This window comes from Herpailurus yagouaroundi, unplaced genomic scaffold, assembly GCF_014898765.1.
Source record: "Herpailurus yagouaroundi ecotype Mexico unplaced genomic scaffold, PumYag 29, whole genome shotgun sequence".
NCBI classification, from domain to species: Eukaryota; Metazoa; Chordata; class Mammalia; order Carnivora; family Felidae; genus Herpailurus; species Herpailurus yagouaroundi.
The window spans coordinates 87,865,168-87,887,748 of record NW_024412377.1 but is presented as its reverse complement, the minus strand read 5'-3'; the positions used below and the strand labels follow the sequence as shown (position 1 = coordinate 87,887,748).

The 22,581-nt window shown below is 36.0% G+C and overlaps 1 long non-coding RNA gene across 1 annotated transcript in view; it reads left to right on the top strand.

Annotated features, from left to right (window-relative positions):
* Nucleotides 1–22,314, top strand: part of LOC121041314 (uncharacterized) — a 24,464-nt gene extending 2,150 nt beyond the window's left edge. Inside the window, exons 2-3 of the long non-coding RNA XR_005795669.1 lie at nucleotides 19,633–19,720; nucleotides 21,762–22,314. This is a non-coding gene — a long non-coding RNA (uncharacterized LOC121041314). The remainder of the gene's footprint in view (nucleotides 1–19,632; nucleotides 19,721–21,761) is intronic.
* The last annotated feature ends 267 nt before the right edge of the window (nucleotides 22,315–22,581 follow it).

Below are 22,581 nucleotides of genomic sequence, written 5' to 3'. Positions count from 1 at the left end.
TGTGTGTGTGTGTGTGTGTGTGTGTGTGTGTGTGTGTGTGTGTGTGTATGTGTGTGTGTGTGTGTGTGTGTGTGTGTGTGTGTGTGTGTTTGTCTAACTGGGATGAGAGAATAATAGCTCAAATTATGTGAGGATTACTGACTTTCATGAATTAGTTGAACCAGACCTTGTGAACTTGAACACTATACACCTCTGAACTGTCCTTACACCATTTTGGTCAGGTAGACGATGATACTGAGAAAATCGAATTCCCTAATCTTCTGCAAGGACCATGCTATAAAATAACCATTTCTGGCTGCTTAACCATGAAGACTTTCACCTTTACTATTTTGTATGCCTATACTTACTAGGTTTTTAAGCATTCATGTTGCTCCTCACCTTCTATTAACCATTCCTTTCAATGATATTTTGTTCCTTCTTTTCCACTAGCTGAATCCTCAGAATTTTGTGTGTTGTTATAATGACATTTCCCCTCCTGCTAGTTTTTGCCCACTCCAGTTCATCTTGGATATTTTTTCTACAACTCTGAACTCCAGCTAATTTAGCTAATATGTATGAGTACCAACTCTTCTCAAGTCTTTTGTGCTTCTACTTCAACTCTGGGTTCTTTTCTTCGGCCTGTGCCATATATATATATATATATATATATATATATATATATATATATATATAGACACACACATACATATATATGTACATACATATACATACATATAAATACATATACATATGTGTGTATATATATATACACACACACATATATATATGTATACACACACACACACACACACATATGTATGTGTGTGTGTCTTCCTAAGCATAGGCTTAGATCCCAAATAGGTAATCATTATGGGTAAGCAGGTATAATCATAACCTAGAAGGTCACCATTTAGCAACTGCTCATCACTGATGGGACAAACTATTAGCAAGATCACCTCAGTTTTGTTTTTAGTTGTTTATTAAAATGAATTTCAATTACAGACTCTACTGTTCTTTTTAAATTTCCTTTAAGTCAAGGAAATTTATGTACAAATTAAAGTAACACTGAAATTTAAAATCACTTTACCTTCCTTGTATTAATATAGGAATTTATTTAATGATTCATCTCAGCTGGACTGAGGAGGTTTAAACAGAGGCATATAGGAGATAGGTTTAAAGATAATTTAAATCTATCTTTTTCTGACTTGCCTCTCTGCCTTTTTCAAGCATATGACAACGATAATTTCCACTAACTTTTTTTTATCCTGCATGAACTCATAAGGGAAAATAGCATCTTAAAAAAATTGCAGGGGTGTCTGGGTGGTTCATTTAGTTAAGCATCCGACTCCAACTCAGGTCATGATTTCACAGTTCAGAGGTTCGAGCCCCGAGTCAGGTTTTATACTGACAGCTCTGAGCCTGCTTCAGATTCTGTCTCTCTCTCATTCTCAAAAATAAACCAATAAACATTTTTTTAAACTACAGTTTTTGGAGAACATTTTATAGTTGTGTGAAGCTTATCCCATTAACTTCCAAAGGCAATTGAAACATATTCCATCTCATTCCATCATTTATAATTTTAGCATTTAGAGATGGTGTGTGTGTGTGTGTGTGTGTGTGTGGGTACACACACACACACACACACACATATAAATTTAATTATGTAAAAATATATAAATATAAATTATATAATAAATAATATATAAATTATATAATAAATAATTTGGGGATGCTAAGAACTAAATCATATGTAACAAAATAATTATGGCCCATTTTAATCTGACATACATTTTCCTGCTCTTTTAATGTGCTCTTTTAAAAAGGACCGGTGAGGGGAAAAAGGTATTTTCACTATTAAATACAACAATCAGCTGCTCAATATTAAGGTGATAATTTTCTTTAGAGAAGTTAGCCTATGAGGTCCAATGACTAGAAGTCAGGAAACCCTGGGGTGCCTGGATGGCTCAGTTGGTTGAGCGTCAGACTTGGGGTCAGGTCATGATCTCACAGTTTGTGAGCTCAAGCCCTAGGTCAGGCTCTGGGCTGACAGCTCGGAGCCTGGAGACTGCTTCAGATTCTGTGTCTCCCTCTCTCTCTGCCCTCTGCCCTTGCTCACGCTCTCTCTCAAAAAATAAACAAACAAACAAACACTGGGGCCCTTGGGTGGCTCAGCTGGTTAAGTCTCCAACTTCACCTCAGGCCATGATCTCATGGTTCATGAATTCAAGAACCTTGTCAGGCTCTGTGCTGACAGCTCAGAGCCTGGAGCCTGCTTCAGATTCTCTGTCTCCCTCTCTCTCTGCCCTCCCCCAGTCACACTTTTTCTCTCTCTCTCTCAAAAATAAACATTAAAAAAATTTAAAAAACGAACATTAAAAATTTTTTAAGAAACCAGGAAACCTATATTCATCTTGCAATTCTGTCTTGAGCAACTTACTTACCTTTTCTCAGTCTCTGTTTCCTCATATGCAAAATCACAGTTAGAATAAATATCCCTCACCCCTAAAGAATTTAAAGGTATTTACTATTTAATATATAAGTTCTGTGGATTTTTATTTTCTCTTTGTGAAAACAGTTTTTGGCAATGATGAGAATCTTTGTAATCAGGGCTTCACTACATTTTCGGGTGTCTAGTAAGTGAATCAAACTTCTACAACCCACACTTCATGAAACCCTAATTCAAATCAAGAAATGTGCCGTGGGTGGTGTAGGTGAGCGCTCACAGCACACAGGAAGCTTTACCGGAAGGTATCAACTGAAAGGAAACACACATGGAAATATCCTGTCACCCATACTGAAACCTTTTGCAGCCAAGCGAGGCCCTTTATGGAATCTCCCAAGCATGGCCACCCACAGGTGCCGTCACATCAGCCAGCTTCTCTTATCTCTTTAAAAAAATTTACTAAATACAGACTTCTATGATGTGTGTTTTGCTGAGGATCCGTCATCCATATATCTTCAAATGATGACTTGTTTTACAAGGTTTTAATGCATTTTTTAACCAAAAGCTTTCTACAGTACTTAAACTTTCTTGAACTTCAGTGGAATTCATGGAAAAGAAAGACTTTGTAATCTCTATTAAGGAAATTAGTTTTGAGCACAACGATGTTATTCCCCATTTTCAAATAGAAAAAAAAAAAAACCTGGCCTTATATAAAGTTTATTAAATTATTTTTTAAAGTAGCAGAAAGCTTTTATTCTATTAATATAATCTTATCTCTCACCAAAAATAATTATTAAATATAGGCTTTTTAATTTGTATTGTTTTCATGGAATGAACTATACACTTTGGATATATTATGACATTTAGTAACTGGACTATAATTCCACTACAGATTAAATATGACCAAATTTTATCCACATTCTATTTTTAAAAGCTATTTCCCTATTCAAAATTTTATTCCTGATGCAGGTACGTACAGACATGCAAACAAAACTACAGTTACCCATTTTACATGCAAACATGGAGGTTTTTAAAAAACAGAAGGGTGTAACAGCCCATATCATGTCATGCTACCAACCAAATGTATTAAAAAAACTAAAGGCTTCTTCCTGTAACCATTAACAATATTGTAACTGTTTTATTTTTTTTTTTAATTTTTTTTTCAACGTTTATTTATTTTTGGGACAGAGAGAGACAGAGCATGAACGGGGGAGGGGCAGAGAGAGAGGGAGACACAGAATCGGAAACAGGCTCCAGGCTCTGAGCCATCCGCCCAGAGCCCGACGCGGGGCTCGAACTCACGGACCGCGAGAATAGTGACCTGGCTGAAGTCGGAAGCCCAACCGACTGCGCCACCCAGGCGCCCCTATTGTAACTGTTTTAAATGGTCACATAAAAAATAACACCTAGTGATAAAAAATGAGAATTTTTCTTAGTACTGTAATCATTCTATTTTGTATTTATTCAAAAGATATTTATCAAGACTTCATCTGCATTATTTGTACAGATATTTATGAAGCCATGCAATTTGATTTTGTGGTGAGAAGGAGAAAGATATAAACAAGATCTGATTCTAGACACAAACATATTGTTAATATATCAGATGAGATAAGGGGGGGTAGAAATGACTATAGCCCTATTGAATCTTACTATGGAATCTGGTAAGGCATTTACGTTTAAAAACATGTGCACGCATGCATGTGACTATGAGACATTTGTAAGTAGCAACAGGGAAAATTTCAACTGAGATTGACATGTGGGTTGCCCCTTGAAGGAAAGAACATGTCAACATGTTGGAAAAGTGGGGAAGCCTCTTGACCACAGGAAGGTAAAAGCATCACCAAGATGTTTTTAACCAAATTCATTCAACAGTGGTCAATTTTGATTTAGTTGTAATAGTGCGGGGTGATTGAAGGGGGAATTCTAGGTAGTGCATCATAAAAATGAGGTATAGCCTAATTTGTAGAAGGCCTTGAAAGTCAAGGTAATGATGCCTCAGGGTTTGATAGGTAATGAGGACTCATTCATGAGAATAAAGGTAAAAAAGAAAAGGAGTGGCTTACAGTGATGAATTTGGCAACAAGACAGAATAAGCAAGAGAAGATGATCAGAAAGGCAATGTAAAATAAGAGTCTAAACAAAATAATGAAAATAAAAATGAAACGAAAGTATTGAGTGCAAGAGAAATTCCAAGAGAATCAGAAATGTTGATGACCAATAGGTACATATGAATTGGGGAGAATGGAGGGACAGTGAAGAGGTTTGAGTTTAGAGTATTGGCTAAGAGATAAAACTACTAACACAAAATATGGGGATGGCTACAAAAGAGGACAAATAATGGTGAAATCAGCTACACACACACTGTCTAGGACATATCCAAATGGTAACTTGAAAAGTAAGTCAACTGCATCAGTGTGATTATGATGCAGGATAGCAGGTCAAGCCTGAACTTTTTTAAACACTGAATAAGTAGTTTCAAGTGTTAAATGAAATGAAATGAAATGGTCAGATCATGAATCAGCTTAGAGGGCTGTAAAAACAATTGTTTTAGTTATTTCACTGTTCAGTTACCAATCAGCAACTTCATGCCTCCTTCCTCCCTGCCCCATAAACTCACATACTCCCTTTTCAGGCCTGATCCTCTCCTAGGATCAGGCCTGAATCTTAAGGTCTGGAGCTGCAAAATTAGAATACAGAAAAATAAGTGGATGTCATATTCACAAAGGTGAAAATAAAACTTTTGGAAGTGGATGGTGTCACTAAAAACAGAGGGAATAGGGAGGAAAGGGAAATGGTCTTAAGGGAAGTGCTTAGAATTAGGTTTGCAGAGGAAGTGGAAAAAATGAGAGGAGGCCCAGTAAAAGGCACTGGAGGAGAATCTGGGGAGAAAGGGTCTGGAAAGCTGAGTTTCCTGGAAAGCAGAGAGGAGAAATGGTCAAGAAATCTGAAATGTTGCTGGGAGATTAATGCAGAGATTTCTGAGGAAAAGAGATGGGACCAAAGAGATGATATCACAAAAAGGTTAAATCAAAGCAAGATTTTCAGAGTTACTAAACAGGAGACTCAGAGACCATATTGACTAAAGGTAAATGGGGAAAGGTGAGCACTAGGTGGGGAGGAGATGGGTGGATAGGAGAGGTTAAAGTTGCCTAAAGAAAGATTTAAAAAAAAAAAAACAGTAGAGAGAAAAGGTCAGAATTTGTGTCAGACTGCTAATTGTGCATAACACTTAATTGGAGTAGTCTGGAGGGACTTCTTTTGGGAATAAAGGAGATTTTGATTAAACTAATGTAATGTATAGAGCTAATCAAACTCAAGTCTACAGTTGCAATGTCAAAATGTCTTATAGCGTAGAATCTTGGTGATCAATGTTTATTCGTTCTGTTGAAAACCTTTCCAACAAGCTGATTAAATCAGGTCTCAAAGTTTCAAACAAGTCTGCTATGGACCGAACTGGGTACCATCACTCCCCACACCCCCATTCATATTTTGAAGCCCTAAGTCCAAAGTAGGCATTTGAAGATGGAGCCTCTGAGAGGTATTTAGATAATTATGTTTAAATTAGGTCCTGAGGGTCATAAGGGTAGTGCCTTCATGATGGTATTAGTGCCCTTCTAAGAAGAGACACCAGAGTCTGAATCTCTCTTCTGCACCATGAGAAGGCACCGAGAGAAGGTGACCATGTGTGAGTCAAGAAGAGAGCTCTCACCTGAAACTGATCAAGCTGGCACCCAGATCTCAGATTTCTAGCCTCCAGAAATGTGGGAAAATAAATTTCTTGTTTAAGCTACCCAGTCTATGGCATTTTGTTATGGCAGCCTGAATTAATTATGATACAGTGATTTTTACCCCTAATTTGGGGTATTTATAGTATAATATTTAATTACAGTCTAATTTAAGAATATGGAACTTTATGAAACAAAATGGAATCCTCTTCTTCACAAAGTTTAAATAGAAATTTAGTAATGGAAAAACAAAAAAATGAAAGAAGAAACGAAGAAAGGAAGGAGCAAAGAAATAGTCATTTGGAAAATGTTTAAACATCTTGCAAATGTCTTCAAGTAGAATAGCTAAGAACAGTAACTACTGAATTCTATCTTTTACTGCATTCCTAGTGCCTTCTCTATCTATCTCATTTAATCCTCACAAGAATCTGTTTAGGTAGGTAAAACACTAGAGCTACCCACCTTTCATAAGGAAAAAAAAATGCCCAGGGAACTAAAAAAAAAAACCTTGCCCAATATTACCCATATTCCAGTAAAGGAGCTAGGATCATGCCTCTCCATTATCCATATGCTTTGAAGATTTACTTCAATAAAAAATGATTCTAATTTTCTTACTTTTATATCAAGCTACACTCACAAAAAATATTCCATGTTAACATTTACTTACTACCTTTCTGTCTCAAAATGGAGATAGTGAAGCAGCAGGGATAGAGACTAATGCAAACATGAAATGTATAGGACAAGGTTTAGATTTTACATTTTCAAAGCTATGTTCATTGCAGCATTATTCACAATAGCCAACATATGGAAACAACTTAAATGTCCTTCAACAGATGAATGGATATATATGATATCTACTTATCCACCTCCTTTCCTCCCTCCCTCTCTCTCTCCCTCCACACAATGGAATTTTATTCGTTCCTAAAAAAGAAGAAAAGTCTGTCATTTGCAACATGGATGGAGCTGGAGGACACGATGCTAAATGAATTAAGCAAGACACAGAAATATAAATACTGTATGACTTCACTTATGTGTGGAATCAAAAATTGTCAAACTCATACATGCAGACAGTAGGATGGTGGTTGCCCGGGGCAGCGGGAAAGAGAAATGGGGAGATATTGGTGAAAGGAAACAAAGTTTCAGTTACAAAAGATGAGAAAGTTCTGGAGATCTAATAAAGCATGGTGATGGTAGTTAATACTACAGATGTACTTGAAATTTTCCAAGAAGATAGATCTTAAATCTCACCACACTCACACAAGTGGTGACAGATATATTGGTTGGTTTGGGGTGATCATTTCACAAGGTAAACATTTATCAAAACATCAAGTTGTATGCCTTAAAATATACAGTTTGTATATGTCCATAACCCAGTAAGTCTGTTAAAAATTGTTTTCCAAACTGTCCATTGTTTATTAAACTGTACTTATTTTTTTAACCCACACAAAAGTTCAGCAAAGAGCTAGTTTCTTGGTCAATCCAAGTGAAAATGAAGAACTCTTAACCTTAAGAATGTCTCTTCTTTCTTAATTGCAAGTTTTTGAAAAGCTGTCTATCCCCAATTAGTTGTAACTTTCAAACTTGGATTTTAAAAAAGAAAAGGGAAATACAATAATCTTCTAAGTGTAAATCTACAGTTTAGATGCACTGTCATTTCACAGAGCAAGTAAGAAGCTCCTACTCTATCTAGCCCAGGCAGTTTTACACTTAGTTGTTTTTAATAATGAAAGATAATTCAACCCCCACCTCCTATCTTGGCTAAAGCAGTGCTTGAGCTAGGTGGCCTGTGCCTTATTTAGATCAGCACATCATGTGACTATAGGATCCTGGCAGATTTCCTGGGGCCCAGGGTTGTGGAGGCAAGTAAAATTTTACTAGGTGGCCTTTGGGGGAATCTATGGTTTTATACTTTTCCAGTAGTTGAAGAGAAATAGGCAGTGACTTGATCTTGCTAAAGACCTTGCCCAGTGGTCTGTTAGCATGAGGGTTTGTCTAGGGAAGAACCACCCAACTCTGCCAGAGCCCAGCAGGCATTCATGTAGTATATCAAGATCATCCCTATGACTGTCACTGAGGAAGCAGCATTTAAACTCTTAAAATATCTCGTGCAAAACTAAAAGGAAATCGTACCAAGTATGGCTTCTGGGAGCGAGGTACACAGCTGCTAAAGACAGGAAATTTAAATTAAAGCTGCTCCCCCCCATCCCCCCAATTAGATTCCTTTTTATACATTTTTTCAGGTCCCATGATAATATAAGATGAATGCAGAGCACCAGAGAGATTTCTGAATTTTTCTATTTTCTAAGCAGTCTAATCCAGCGCACCTCAAATTTTCCATTGGTGGTTGATCTGACGATGTAAGAAGGAATAGGTTGGTGGTTTGAAGAAAAAAGAAGGGGAGCCAGAAAACTTCCAACTACTTACAATTTACAGTTGGCCAAGCAGTAAACATAACTTATAGACCTGCTAGCCTCCTTACCCTGGCCATTTTTATCTTCCTTTCTCCATGAGCTGCTCAAAGCCATACCCCAAAGTACTCTGACACAAAACCATTGGAGGGTGTGGTCTCTGCTTGTACTGGGCAATGAATAGGGAAGCTATTTATTTCTGGGGCATCTCTGTTCAGTGACTCATGTTTGGACTGGAAAATTGGCCACAGCTTTCTAGCAGCTCTTTCCTGCCAGCTAACCTGGCATTCTACCCAGTGCTTCCACTGCCCCTCCCCCTTTCTCCTTGCCCAGTCTGCTTTTATATTCCTAGAGCCCCCACTTAATAATAGTCATTGTTCCACGTTAACCTTGAGGATCTGGGAGGAAGGACAGTGAAGGGCGTAGCTGTATGCTATAATGAGCATTTGGCGCTATAGCAGGTGGAAAAGGCTTTGGGGATCTGGGCAGATTAGGAGGAGAGGGGGCTCTAGCAGATGTTGAAGCAAGATGATGTATTGCTGCTCACTCTGGGATTCAGACAATACCAGTGCAAAAGTGGAACAGGGAAAAGGGGGAAAAATTGATCCGTTTTGATACAAACTGGGCTAGAAACCAGACACACTTGAAAGTGAGCTTTTAAAGAAGACAAATTTGTTTCCAGGCACTGGGTTTTTCGTTTGTCCATTTTTTCCCCCTAACAGCAGATCAATTGCCAAATTGTTCTTTTAATTTGAATGTTAACTACATCCAAGGCTTGACTTATTTCCCATTAGCTAAAGGCTCTTATTAATCTGACTTCTTTGTAGTAAAAGAAAAATAGAAATAGATGTATCAAAAATTCCATTTTCCTCTGTTTTCAGAACTGAGAAGCCAGAAAGAGCAAAGGTGAATGACATTTAATTAATATTGGTTTTACCATTTGAAGAAATATATATTTAATGATATTCTTTTGCTTTGTACTAGGCTATTGAATAATTTAAAAAGTTGATAAAAACAAATGTTCTATTCACTTTACAAAGAAGAATAAGAATGAAATTTAATCTTAGTTTTTTGCTAACAACTCCCAGTTCTAATTTCTAATATGTATTTCAATCTGTTTTGTGAAATTCTAGAAAGAGACATAAAGATAAATTACCTACTGCACTATATGGTTTGCATAATTATTCATATATATTTGCACATACACATACACCCACACACATATGTATACACATATATACACATACATGTATATAAGCATATAACATATTCTGAATGTGGATGGACAGATGGTACACAAGAGCTAATCAAATGTAACAACAACAAGAACAAATCATGATCCTCAAATGTTGACAGCACTGGTGAAGACAGTTATAGCCAAATGTATTTTAAGGAATATTATATACAGAGAGTTGAAATGGTAAAAATTATTTCTAGAAGTTTTAGCCTCTTGCCTTTTCCCCAGTACACAATACATGTATTCAATTAAATCAGTTTGGGTAAAAAGGGGACTAAAACCTGTCTAGATTTCACTCAAGTCAAGGATGACAATAAGATTCTAGAAATTATAACCTCTAAACTGTGTCTACTTAGGCTGCATTGTTTATGACTTGATTGGTTTTAGGGGCCATCTATATGACTGGAAAACTATCATATAGAAAGCAAAGAAAAAATTATGAGAAGACATTATCAGAATGTTATATTCGTCAAGGTTCTTCAGAGAAACAGAGCCAAGAGATCATTTGCTTGTTTATTATAGCAATTGGCTCACTGATTTTGGAAACCAAGAATTGCCTTGATCTTCCCAGTGAAAGCTCAAGAACAAGGACAGCCGGTGGTATAATTCAGTCTGAGCTGAAAGGCCTGAGAACCATGTTCCAAAAGAGAGCATCTGAGAAGCAATAGCCAGAGAGCGAGTAGTCCCAAAGACCAAGCAAGAAGTGTCAAATCTCCTCTGACTCCAGCCTAGTTGTCATGTGGTGTCCTTCTTGCCACATCTTGCTGGTTTCAAGAGTCACTAAGGCCAGGCAAGATTCAAAAGATAAGGGAAAACGTTCTAAAACTTGATGAGGGGTGGTGAGGTCACACTGCAGAGGAGCACGTGGGATAGGACACTATGGTTGCAGCCATCTTTGGAAAACGCAATGTGCAACAAGTTTTTCTTACAACATATTACAGTCAGTTCTTGTATTTTTTAAGCCAGTTTTACTCTTCACAATTTCTGAAAATTAAAAAAAATGTGCCTGTAAGTATAAAAAATTATAATTAAAAATATATAAATATCTGTAGATTTCCAAAGCACTGCTGATTGGTTGTAGTTATTACAGTGTATTTTCTTAAAATCTGATCAGTTTGAATCCATTTTTTCTACTCATTAGATGTGAACATTGGGAAATTTTATAAAACCCCTGGAGCCTCAATTTTTTTCATCTGAAAAATGAAAATATGAATATAATTCCATCTATAAAATGAAAATAATACATACTTTATACAATTACTAGGGTTAAGTGGTATATTACAATGAAACCAAACAACTTTCAGGATCTCAAAAATGTTTGTGGCCTCTATGGGTGTAGGCATTGTCTGTGACTATAGAAATAGCAATCAAGACATTTCTAAATTAATCTCAACAACTGTATTATAGGATATGATTTGTGATGAATGTTCTAATGTAATAAAATGCTTTATTTTTTACTTAATAATAGTAAAATTTTGATGTTAATTTTTTCTAAAATTTATTGAAGCCTCCAACACTAAGTAAAATGAATCTCCAAATCATGTGGTTCCTTGTATACAGACATCATCATTGTATACAGACCTTGTATACATACCTCCAGAGCTATTAAGTCAATATTCACCCACTCCTTGTGGTAAGGAGAAATTAAGCTATGTGAGAAAGATTAGGAGAGATTAAAATGATAGCGCCAACAGAGACAAGAAAAGTTCATTCACCTGTTCATTCATTCAACAAATACTCATCTGAGTGACTATTGTAATACAGATTCTATGGTAGACAGTTAAGATATGAAGATGATGATGACACCATCCCTGCCTTAGAGAAACTCTCCTTCCCTAAGGAAAAGTGACATATTAAGAGACATTTCTACATCGAAACTTAGGAGTAGTAATATGCATACATCTTTTTGGGTGGTAAAGGATTCCTGAAGGAGGTGATGCAGAAGTTTTGTCTCAAGGACAATTATGAATTAGCTTGATGAAACCAAGTAAGTGAGAGAACTGGGAAAACATATTCACAAAACTTCCCTTGAATGTTTATTCTGAACTTATACTATGTGGCTAAATAAACTTCACAGAGCATGTGGTGGAGGTTTTGCCCCGTTCATCCTTGGAGGAGGAGTTTGTTGTCCAGATGCTGAGCATGCTACTGGAAGATAAACGTTAGCTGTTGGGGGGGGGGGGACCTTCAAGAAATTGCCTCATCTGGACAGAGCTGCCTCATCCAAGGCCACACCTTGTCTGAGAGGCTAACATCCCAAGATGTTTGGGTGCAAAGAGTTGGCCATTGTGGAATCCACATGAGGCAACAATGAAGGGTCAGTTTAGCTCCAGAGCTTCCAGTGGGGTCAACCAAGGTTGACATGGAGCCTGTGATACAGCTGGAAGTTCTCCCTCTGCTCCCTTTTTCACAGGTGTTGATCCTAAGGGCCCTTCTCAGTAAATATCCTGCACCGCTGTCTCAGAGTCTATTTTCTGAGAAACCCAACCTGTGACAGTATGATAAGCAGAAAGAATTTTAAGGAATTGTGAATTTATCTTTGTCCATTTGATCCCTTTAATATGGGCATTTCTCCCACTTTATGTTTTTAACAGACTGCTCAAATATTAGTCACATCAGTCTGAATTGTAAAAATAATTACTCAAATTTGGTTGAAAAATATTACTTAGAAAGCATAGCATAAAGCTGGGTTTTAGTCATGAATCTCTTATCCATTTATCATTTGATCATATTTTTGGATAACTGCTTGCCAAAGCTAAAAATTTTAATCAGAGCCATTTTTGAGTAGGAAAAGCAGAAAGGATGCCTTTGAAAGCAATAATTCCTTTTTTGTTTCTTTTTACTTTTATACAATTTAAAAATAGTCAACAGGATTTTTAAATTTTAAATTGATAAATAAAAATGCATTTGATACTCGCCAAGTTGACTCATATTTTATAGATGAAATTAGATTAATTAAGATACTACAAATTGCATGAAGTTATTTATTTTACTCTTCTGTTGAATAGCAAATATTAGCTTTGGTTACACAATGATCATAAGAAATAATTATCTTGAGAGGTTTCACAATATCATTATGATAATTTGTTATATTGCATTTACATAACATTTTAAAATATTTTATAGTCTTAGAGCCCAATCTTGCCATGCATACTCACAAACAGGGTTTGTCTCTTGATGCATGTATGTACGTATTTTTCCTGAATACAGTGATAAAAAAAACAGTGAAGAAAAAAAAAAACCACAGCTCTTTCACTTTGCTATCTTTACTTCAGATAATATTGATGTGGCCCCCATATTTCCTCCATTCTTTGCTCCATTCCTTTCTATAAACCATGTGAAAGATAACAATACAATGATACCAATAACAGTCAATATTTGTTGCACTGATACTATACGCTTGTCATCGTTCTAAATTCCTTCATGTACGTCAATTTATTTAATTCTCATAACAAAATTTTGGCTATTATTTTCCCTATGTTAAAGATGAGATGACCCTTACCTAGAATGGGACAGAACCACTGAAAGAATACTGTACGTTATGATCGCTTTCACTTTAGGAGTCAAATATAATTTCTTCCTGTTAATCAAATGAGAGGCATGGCCTATATGTTCATTAGGAGTGGTGGGGGAAAAAAACAGAGCATTAATGTAAGTGTATCAAACTCTTCTGAATATAATGCAAGGAATTCAGAAACAAAGAAACGGAAATGCAAGGAAACAGGTGGGTCTTTCTTTAGATATATTTAATACGAAGTAAAGTTATAGATGTGTATGTTGTGGGGAAGGTAGCTGAAAAACAGGGAATTTACCAAATTGTCCAGTGTCTGTACGTGGGTGCTGGAAAATGTCATATTTTCTCTTCGAATTTCTGTATTTTCCAGTTTTCTATAATGAGTATGTCTTACTTATGTATTTGAAATATTAATATGGAGGAGCTTTAAATGCTAAAATTCTATTTTCATAAAAATCTACTACTATAACAAGTGTGCCTTGTCCCCTTACTTCCCAAGAGTAACTCACTTCTTTCACTGTACAATCATAGGGCTATGTGTGTGCTACATACACAGTGAGGAGGGATGACTGAACGAATCCTCCAAAATCATCTTTTTCAAATTCTGAATGTGGCAGGGAAGGTCAGGCCACGTATGCTCCCACATGCTTTCACAGTTATGAATATTGTAATTGGGAAGTTAATGTGGCTAATATTACTAATTTACATAGGAGGGCCTCATTATAATGCCATCCTCATTCTTTGTGTTAGTATTTTCTGAAGCAATACGCACAGGGTGTGTGTGCCAGGCACACAGGGACTAGAGCATTGAGCAAGAGCAAAATGGTCCTAACCTGACTGAGGTATAGGCAGGAGCGGAGGACCCAACTTTGTTCCAGAATATCATTCAGATCACTTGACGTTTTATTATTATTTAAAGATGGTAAAATGTCATGTTATATTAAATTTAATGTCATAACTGATTTTCTGGGAAGATATTAGTTAATAAATAGTAAGAATTCAAGTAATCAACTGATTTAAGCTTTACTTAGCACACTACAGCTGACTTCACAAGCAAAGCCAAGTGCAGAAAGGAAGTTTTTAGATATAGGTGGAGTTGATGATTCTTCTCATTTTGTGGAAAATATGAACAGCTAATTATTTACATATTGATAACTAGTAAAACCTCTCACTCTGGGGCACCTTGGTGGCTCAGTCAGTTAAGTGCCGGACTTCCGCTTAGGTCACGATCTCATGGTTCATGGGTTTGAGCCCCGCGCTGGGCTCTGTGCTGACAGCTCAGAGTCTGGAGCTTGCTTCAGATTCTGTGTCTTCCTCTCTCTCTGCCCCTCCCGTGCTCACAATCTGTCTCCCTGTCTCTGTCTCTGTTTAATAAACATCAAAAAAATGAAAAACAAAACAAAACCTCTCACTTTGCCCATTGTATACACTTCTGAACTTGATGACAAAAACTTTATAGTAACTTCAAACTTTGAGTTTTTTGTTTTCTTGCAAAAAATGCTTCTGGTCTGTTATCATTTTTAAATGTCAAACTTTTAATGAATTTCATCTACGTATACCAATGGGCATAAAAGTCTACTCTGAAATATTTACCATCATTTTGAATTTATTCAAAAGTCACTGTGAACATGTGTACATTTTTTTATACCTAAGGGGATGTTATTGGTGAGATGATCTCTTGTGTGTCAATACCTTGAGGATAGGGACTTTTTCAGGCTTGCCTCTAGCAAGTGCTAAGTGCCTGGGAACATATAATAAATATTTGATGATTAATATTTGATGGGAAGGTGTTAGAATAAGAGGAAAAACCAGATTCTTAACCAATTATACTTACTATGTTCTCATTTGTATACTATAAAAAAACATTTTAGATAGCAATTAATTTTTATTATTAGTACAAATAATTTTCTGTACCATATACATACGACTGAAAACTTAGAAATAATAAAAATTTGCACTATATATGTAGAGAAAGAATAAAATAATAAAATTTTCACTCTATCATACGGAAATAACTACTATTTGACATCATTTACCTTGTATACTTTTACAGTGTTAAGGTTATCTAATAGATTCACTATTGAATCTCACTTTTAACTAAATATTATATCCATTAGAATGTTCAATGACACTACCTATATATGTCTTGAAAACATCTGAAAAACTACAATTATTTAGGTTATCTAAAATTTGGGGCTTTATTTATAGTTGCAATTTGCCATCATTTCTTGAGACTTTGCTATGTCAGTTACCATGTCCTTTTATAACAAATCTATAATGTTAGGTGAATTGTCTTCAATTTCAGATCAAAGATTTCAGTATTGCTACTTTATGGAGGAGGCAGGATTTAAAGACAGGTTTGATTTGACTCCTAAGCTCACCTGTTAACCACTTTGCTTTTTTGGACCCACATTAGATGTGCCATCTTGATACATATCTTTGTGGTATGGCTTTGTGCACTTTTGGAAAATATCCTTAACTATATCCTCAGAAGTAGAATTAGAGAGTCAAAGGCATGAACACTTTTTGAAGCTTTTAATATGTTTGTCCAAATTATTTTCCATATGTATTATAATCAAATTTACATTGCTATCAGAATTCAGGGGATCTTAGTATTTATTTAATAGTTATTATATAGATAGGCCAAAATGTATTTTATGGATTTAATGTCCATGTTTTTATTTTAGATATAACAACCATCTTTTAATTTATTAACTAGCTATTTGTGTTACTTCTTATGTGAATGCTCTGTTACACTGCTTAGCTTATCACTTAGCCATTAGTGTTAATCTTACTGATAAACTCTCGAGACATTTAGGATGTTATGCATGACTGACACGTTTTTGAACAAACTTTTACTTATCCATTCCTCAGTGTCACAGTTTGGGGCATTTTATACTTGGTCCTCACAATTATCTTTAGAGATGAGTCCAGTTATTATCCTGTTTGTAGAGATGAGGAAATCTGAGTACACAGAGAGAGTATTTTCCCCAGCTCATCAAGCTAGTTAAGTAAGGAAGTCAAACTCTGGCAGGCTGGTTCGAGGAATCATGCTCTTATACTTTGTATGTGTTATAAGTATTCCCCAAACTTCACATTTTCGATTTTATTATTACATATGTTAAAAATTAGGTTTCATATAATCAAATCCATTGATATATACCTTCTTTAGTAGGTACAGCAATTTTTTACAAATATATCCCAAGGAAATTAAACAACTATACAAAGTGCTTTGTAGGTATGTTTATCATGATATTGTCTAGAAGAGGAAAACAACTGGAAGCATCTTAAACGTTCAACAACTAAGAGTTGAACAAATATATTATGATACATTAATACACAGACCTAGCACTGCCATTAAAAATAATGGGGAATCTAGATCTGCTGACAGAATATGGTCATGACATACTGGTAAATATAAAGGTAAATTTTGGAAATACGAACTATATTTAAAAACATGTGAATTACATTTTTACCTAAACCTATTATTATATTAGTAACAATTTCTCTTGGCTGATTATCTCTTCTTTTAAACATCCTAAAATGAGAATGGATTACTGGTAGAAAAAAATAGCTTTTTCAGAAAAATCAAGGTCCTGACTCTTTCACCAACGCACATGGCTCCCTGGTTAAAAGCAATAAACACCCATATTTCCAGGAAAAAAAAAAAGTCTTTACTTATCAAGAGTCCAAAGAAACATGCACTTGTTTGGGGGTTCATAGTCTTTCTGAAATATATACAAGAGCTATTAAACAAAGATATTTTTGCACCTCTTCATAGATCTTTTTATGAATTATAGGTTTCAAACACAAGCAATCCATTTGTAGGCAAGACTGGCCACATCCTCTTAGGAGTAGACATCTCTAAGAACCCTCTTAATAAACCATTATTCACTGGATACTTACACTAGATAAGAGGCACACAGTAAATACAGGTTGACTATTGAACAAAGAACCAGCACTAGACATTAACCAGAGTTCAAATTTAATCTCATTGAAGGTTAAATTCAGAAGCCTGTTCTTATTCTTAAAATAATTAGAAAACATGTATTTATGTGCACCAAAAGGTAAACTTTGAGGGTAGAGAATTTTTATTGCTTGGTCACTGCTGTATCCTTGGCTCCTAGATCAGTACTTGATAAATATTGTTTTAAAAAATAAATTAAATATGTACCATATAAAATTTCCCATTTTTATAAAATAACCCATTTGTCCTAATAACTGACAAATGAGGTAAGTTTTATTGTCACCATGTCACAAATTATAAACTAAAGCTTAGAATTTAAGGAACTTGACCAAGGCTTCACAGTCGGTAAATGCTGGATCTGGGACTTGAAGCCACACGTCCAACTGTAAAGTTCATTTAGGCATGCTGTACATCCTCTCAGAACATACCACTCTGTGAGCTCTCTGAGGAAACAGAGAACTGAACATTCTAGTCTATGGCTACTCAAGTATCCTTTCATTCATTTGTTGAGCAAATACTAACTGATTCCCTAGCACACAAATGTTTAGACACTGGGATTGCAATGGTTTTAAAAAAAAAAAAAAAAAAAAGGCAGGGGAGGTCCCCTGTCACATAGTTCTTACATTCTCCCACGGAAGGAAACAAAGAGCAAACGTGCCAACTAGGGAATAAATAAGATAATTTTAGAGATGGATATGTGATCTGAGGAAACTTTAAATAGGTCAATGAGGGATGGTGCTTCTTAGCAGGAGGGCCCCTCCACAGGAAGATTTAGTAAAGACTGTTACAGGCAAGGGATCAAATGGCAAGTTTAAAAGCCCTGAGTAATAAATAAATAAAGTCAGCACATTTGAAGATATAAAATGGCCAGTGTGCCTGGAACAGGGGAGCCAGCGGGGGAAAATGAGAACTAGCTGGGAAGTACCGCTACCTCATTTTTATTTCTTTGGAATTTTAAAGTTACTACGGAATAGGTATGCAATTCAGGCATAGTAAGCTAAATAACTAATATAATATCCCATTAGACAACAATTACAAACTATTAATCCTTTTATCCAAAAATAGGTTATTGTAGCTTTCAACAATACTTTAAAAAAAAATGAACAGAGAAAACTTTTTAAGAAAATGAACGCAGTATAAACTAGCATTATGAATGCAGTGAAAGGTGAATTTAAAATAAATTACTAGGGATATTAGACTGGCTACAGAAAAGGCTGCTTAACACTGGCATTGGCTTTCAAGAGAAATCATGGAATCTCCCCTCTGGAGATGGTTTAAAATAGGATTAGATATATTCACTCAGTGCAGTCTTGCCTGAAAGCCTCTGCTGACCTCTCAAGGTCTTGCCAGTCCTGTGATTCTGTGATAAAATTAGACTCTTTCATTGGGCGAAAACAACACAGGGTTCACCATGCCAGCTGCAACCTGGAATAATTGGAAGGGACTGATTTTGGAGTAGTATACCTCCTACAGCTGAGACAAGATGCAATTAACAGATCCCCAAACCTCTCTTATTTCATGCTGTACTGAGTACTCCACTGGTTCACAGCCAATAATGGTTGGTATCAGTGATACAAGCAAAGTCAAGTGGTCTGATCCATGATTAAACAGATGTCTTTATTAGCTGCTGACCTTGCTTTGAACAGCATGGCTTCAAGAATTGTGTACCTATTAGCTGATTCTTTGATCCTTGAAAACAGGAACCAGATGAATCCAATAATGCATTTTTATTTGGCCTCTTTTCTGCCATTCTCAAGATTAAATAACTCCAGTTCTGATGCCATGAGCCTTAACCTCATTAAATGACTCAGCTCAACTGTTTAGATACTTAATCATCAGCACTTATCCACTGTATTTTCTCATTTAACAATGTCTACATTGAATATAATTTCAAGCAATTTTTTTTTTTTTTTTTTTTTTTTTGCTGCAACATTCTCATTTAGAAGTGACTGGGCACAGTGACTAGAGCACAACTCGATCCGTGAGGCAGAGCTGGGTTTAATGGTGGCTCTTTCCCACCCAAGATGCCTGAACCTGGAGAAGCTGTGGAACTACTCTGAGCCTTAATTTCTTTATGTGTGTATTAGGGCTAACATGAATGCCTAGCTCACAGAATAGTATTGGGATTAAATGGAGATAACATAAAGTAGCTTTCTTCCCTCATCTTCTGCACAGTTCATCCCACCTCTGATGCACATTTAACATAAAACACTATCATATACGTAATTTTCTATGTTGACTTACTGTTTCCCTTTCACTTCCCACCTTTATCCTTTGCCAACACACACAAACACACATTCATACACACATCCAGAGGTAAGCCCCATGAGGACAGAGATCTTTTTTGGTTCGTCCACAGTGCTGACAAAGATGCCGACAAAAAATGGTTTTGGGAAAATATCCATGGAGTAAATGAAAGCATGAAACAACTTGTACGGTGGTGTCAGGTATGTGATCAGCATTCCATAAAATGTTAGGTGACTTCTTTTTCTCGGAAATAATGGAAGGTTAACTATACCCAACAGTTCATTATCTGAAGCAGCCTTGGGCCAAGGGCAGAGCGAAAGAAGCCTGTATAACAGACAAACACTCAGTTCTGGCTTTGACAACGATAACATAACTTGAGGCAAATCACTTTATTGCTTTGAATTCCTCACATGCAAATTATTTCCACATAGGAGAAACTCTGAGATCTATGTTCTTATTAATATGGTCATTGAATATTGTGTGAATACAGATCATGTTCCTTAGTAAAAGTGACACAAAAGACCAAGGGAAATATGCAGTTAGGATGTCAGATGCTTTCAGAACCAGCTTCCCAATTTCCTGGCATCTCCAATTAACCTCACTGTAAAATGAGTATATGAGGAAACTGATGAAGGAATGGATGAGTATGTGAGCCCTTCCCAGTGAACATCTACACTGCGACCCTATTTACTCAGTTCTATCCCGCAAAACAAGGGGACAGAAAATCCCTCAAGCTTGGATCAGTCAGAAGAACATGAGTACCCTGGTGTGAGTTTCTGGATCATATCTGCCCTACGTGCCAAGATAGCTACATGTTTGTGTTCCAGGAAAAGTGGAGTGAAGTTGCCTTCACTTTTTCAGCTTACTTTCCTTATTTATCCATCACATTCATAATGTACAGTCAGGTCTCATAAGCTGGATAGTGCAACATTGGGAAGGAGAGAAGTTCATGGCATAAGGCTCAAATTCTGGAAGGAGGAAGAGCAAACTTGGAGATTCAGATTCTAACATAGCTCCTTTCATGTAAAATTTTAAATAGTTATGCCAATTCAAGATTAAAGTATATATGTTGGTTTGTGTTTCAATAAGTAATTATCTGATAAGCCTAAGAGGATGAGACAGCTGATCACAGGAAAAGAAGATAAAAGGACAAGAGGGCAGAATAAAGACAAGAAAAATGTACACGACAGAAAGAATAAAAATAAATGCAAATTCGAAACAAAAAGAAATGTTATCAACAGGTGGACTAATAACTAGAAAAAGTGCTTTAAGGGCAAAGTTTTTAATTAAAATTTTTTTTCAGAATTTAGAAATTAGATGGTGATTTGATTGGAGAGATGTTTTGAAAAGGGGAAAAAAATGAATAGTAGAGATGTCTAAAGATGCTGATTGAGAGGAACAACAAAGCCAGATGGCATAAATGGCATCTTTAGGAATTTTGTGGCATAAGAAGCTATGCTAAAAAATGCCCCCTCTGTCCTGAAAACGCTGCAGTCACATTCTGAGCATGCTCAGTGTTCTAGCTAGCCATGTTAACCCACTTAAATGTGCTCACCCCGAAACCTCTAAGTTTCTCTCAGTCACTCAGGCCTTTGCATTTTTAGCCATCTTCAGTACTTCAATAGGCTGATTTTGCTGCCCTTGTGGACATTTTAATCAGTAAAAGTTGCTTTCTTTGCGAAACAGTTATGATATACCTACATTCACCAATTTTAAGCAGCTATTAAAAAGAGATTTGATATCAAATAAACTTACGTTAGGTTAAAATTAAGCTGCAGAATAATTTATATAGTATGATTCATTTTTGATTACTAACAACACATGTATGTATCATTTATTTGTATAATTCTAGGGAAATGTGGGGAAATACATATAACTGCTAATTTGGGTTTTCTGAGAAGTGGGGAGGGAAACAGAATGGCACAGAGGAACAGGGGAAACCTTTAAATTTTTCTTCAGACTTCTACATTCTTTGTTATAACAATCATGCATCGCTTTATTAGAAAATAATAATGTAAAAAAGCACTCAAAGACTTTCTTACAGTTATTGTGGAGGACTTTTAATGTATATGGACTAATCTTTTATGTGGATTATTTGGAAGCTCATTCATCGTTGGTCCCTAAGTAATTCTCACATTTGATATTTACTCTGTGCATGGTTTAAACACTGTGACAGACACTGTTAACTGTCTATCCAATAACCATTTGCCTTCTTCCTTACTATATGAAATCTTCCAACAGTTGCTGAGTCAACACAGCCAGCTTAAAAATAAAATAGAACAACAAAATAAAATGGAGCAGAATGAAACAAAACAAAACCCAAACAAAATAGGAGATTTTATCTCTACACAACTAAGGGTGGTCATGAGAATAAGATCTAGCCAAAGTGACATGAGCAGAAGTTATGTAGGGCTGCAGAACTCCTTTACAAGGAAAAGAGGAAGCTTGACCATACCCTTCTGCCTTTCCCATCACGCTCCTTCCTGCTGCCTGGAATAATGACATGAGGACAGAAATTCTAGCAGCCACTTTACCCATGCGGTGAGTCTGAGGATGGAAGCCACACACTGACGATGATGGAGGAGAAAAAGGAAAAGGAAGGTTTTCTAGTGACTCCATGGTTCCAATGATCACACATGACTGCCTAATTGTGGACTTCATTTATTCGAGGGGATGGATTTTGTTGCGTTTAATCACTACTATTTTTGGATTTTCTGTTGTATGCAGATGAATTTAGTACTGATTAACATAGATGTATACAGACTCAGTGCATGTGGAAAATAAAATTTCTTGTGGGAAGACCAGAATTATAAAGTTAGATTCAATTTTTTTTTGCTTTTGTAATAACAGTTATATTATTCTCATGCTCATATATAGAGCAGCTCCTTGTTAAATCATGTATAATTCTGGCTGTGTATATTTTGCTTCCATAAAACACTACCAATTCTGATGAATAATTGAGTGGTCAGAGCTGTTGTGAAAGTTCTTGGTCTCTGCCTTTTCCTGCTAACGATAGAAATTTTTGATGATTTGATTAAATAAAAATAAAAGTGCACAGAGG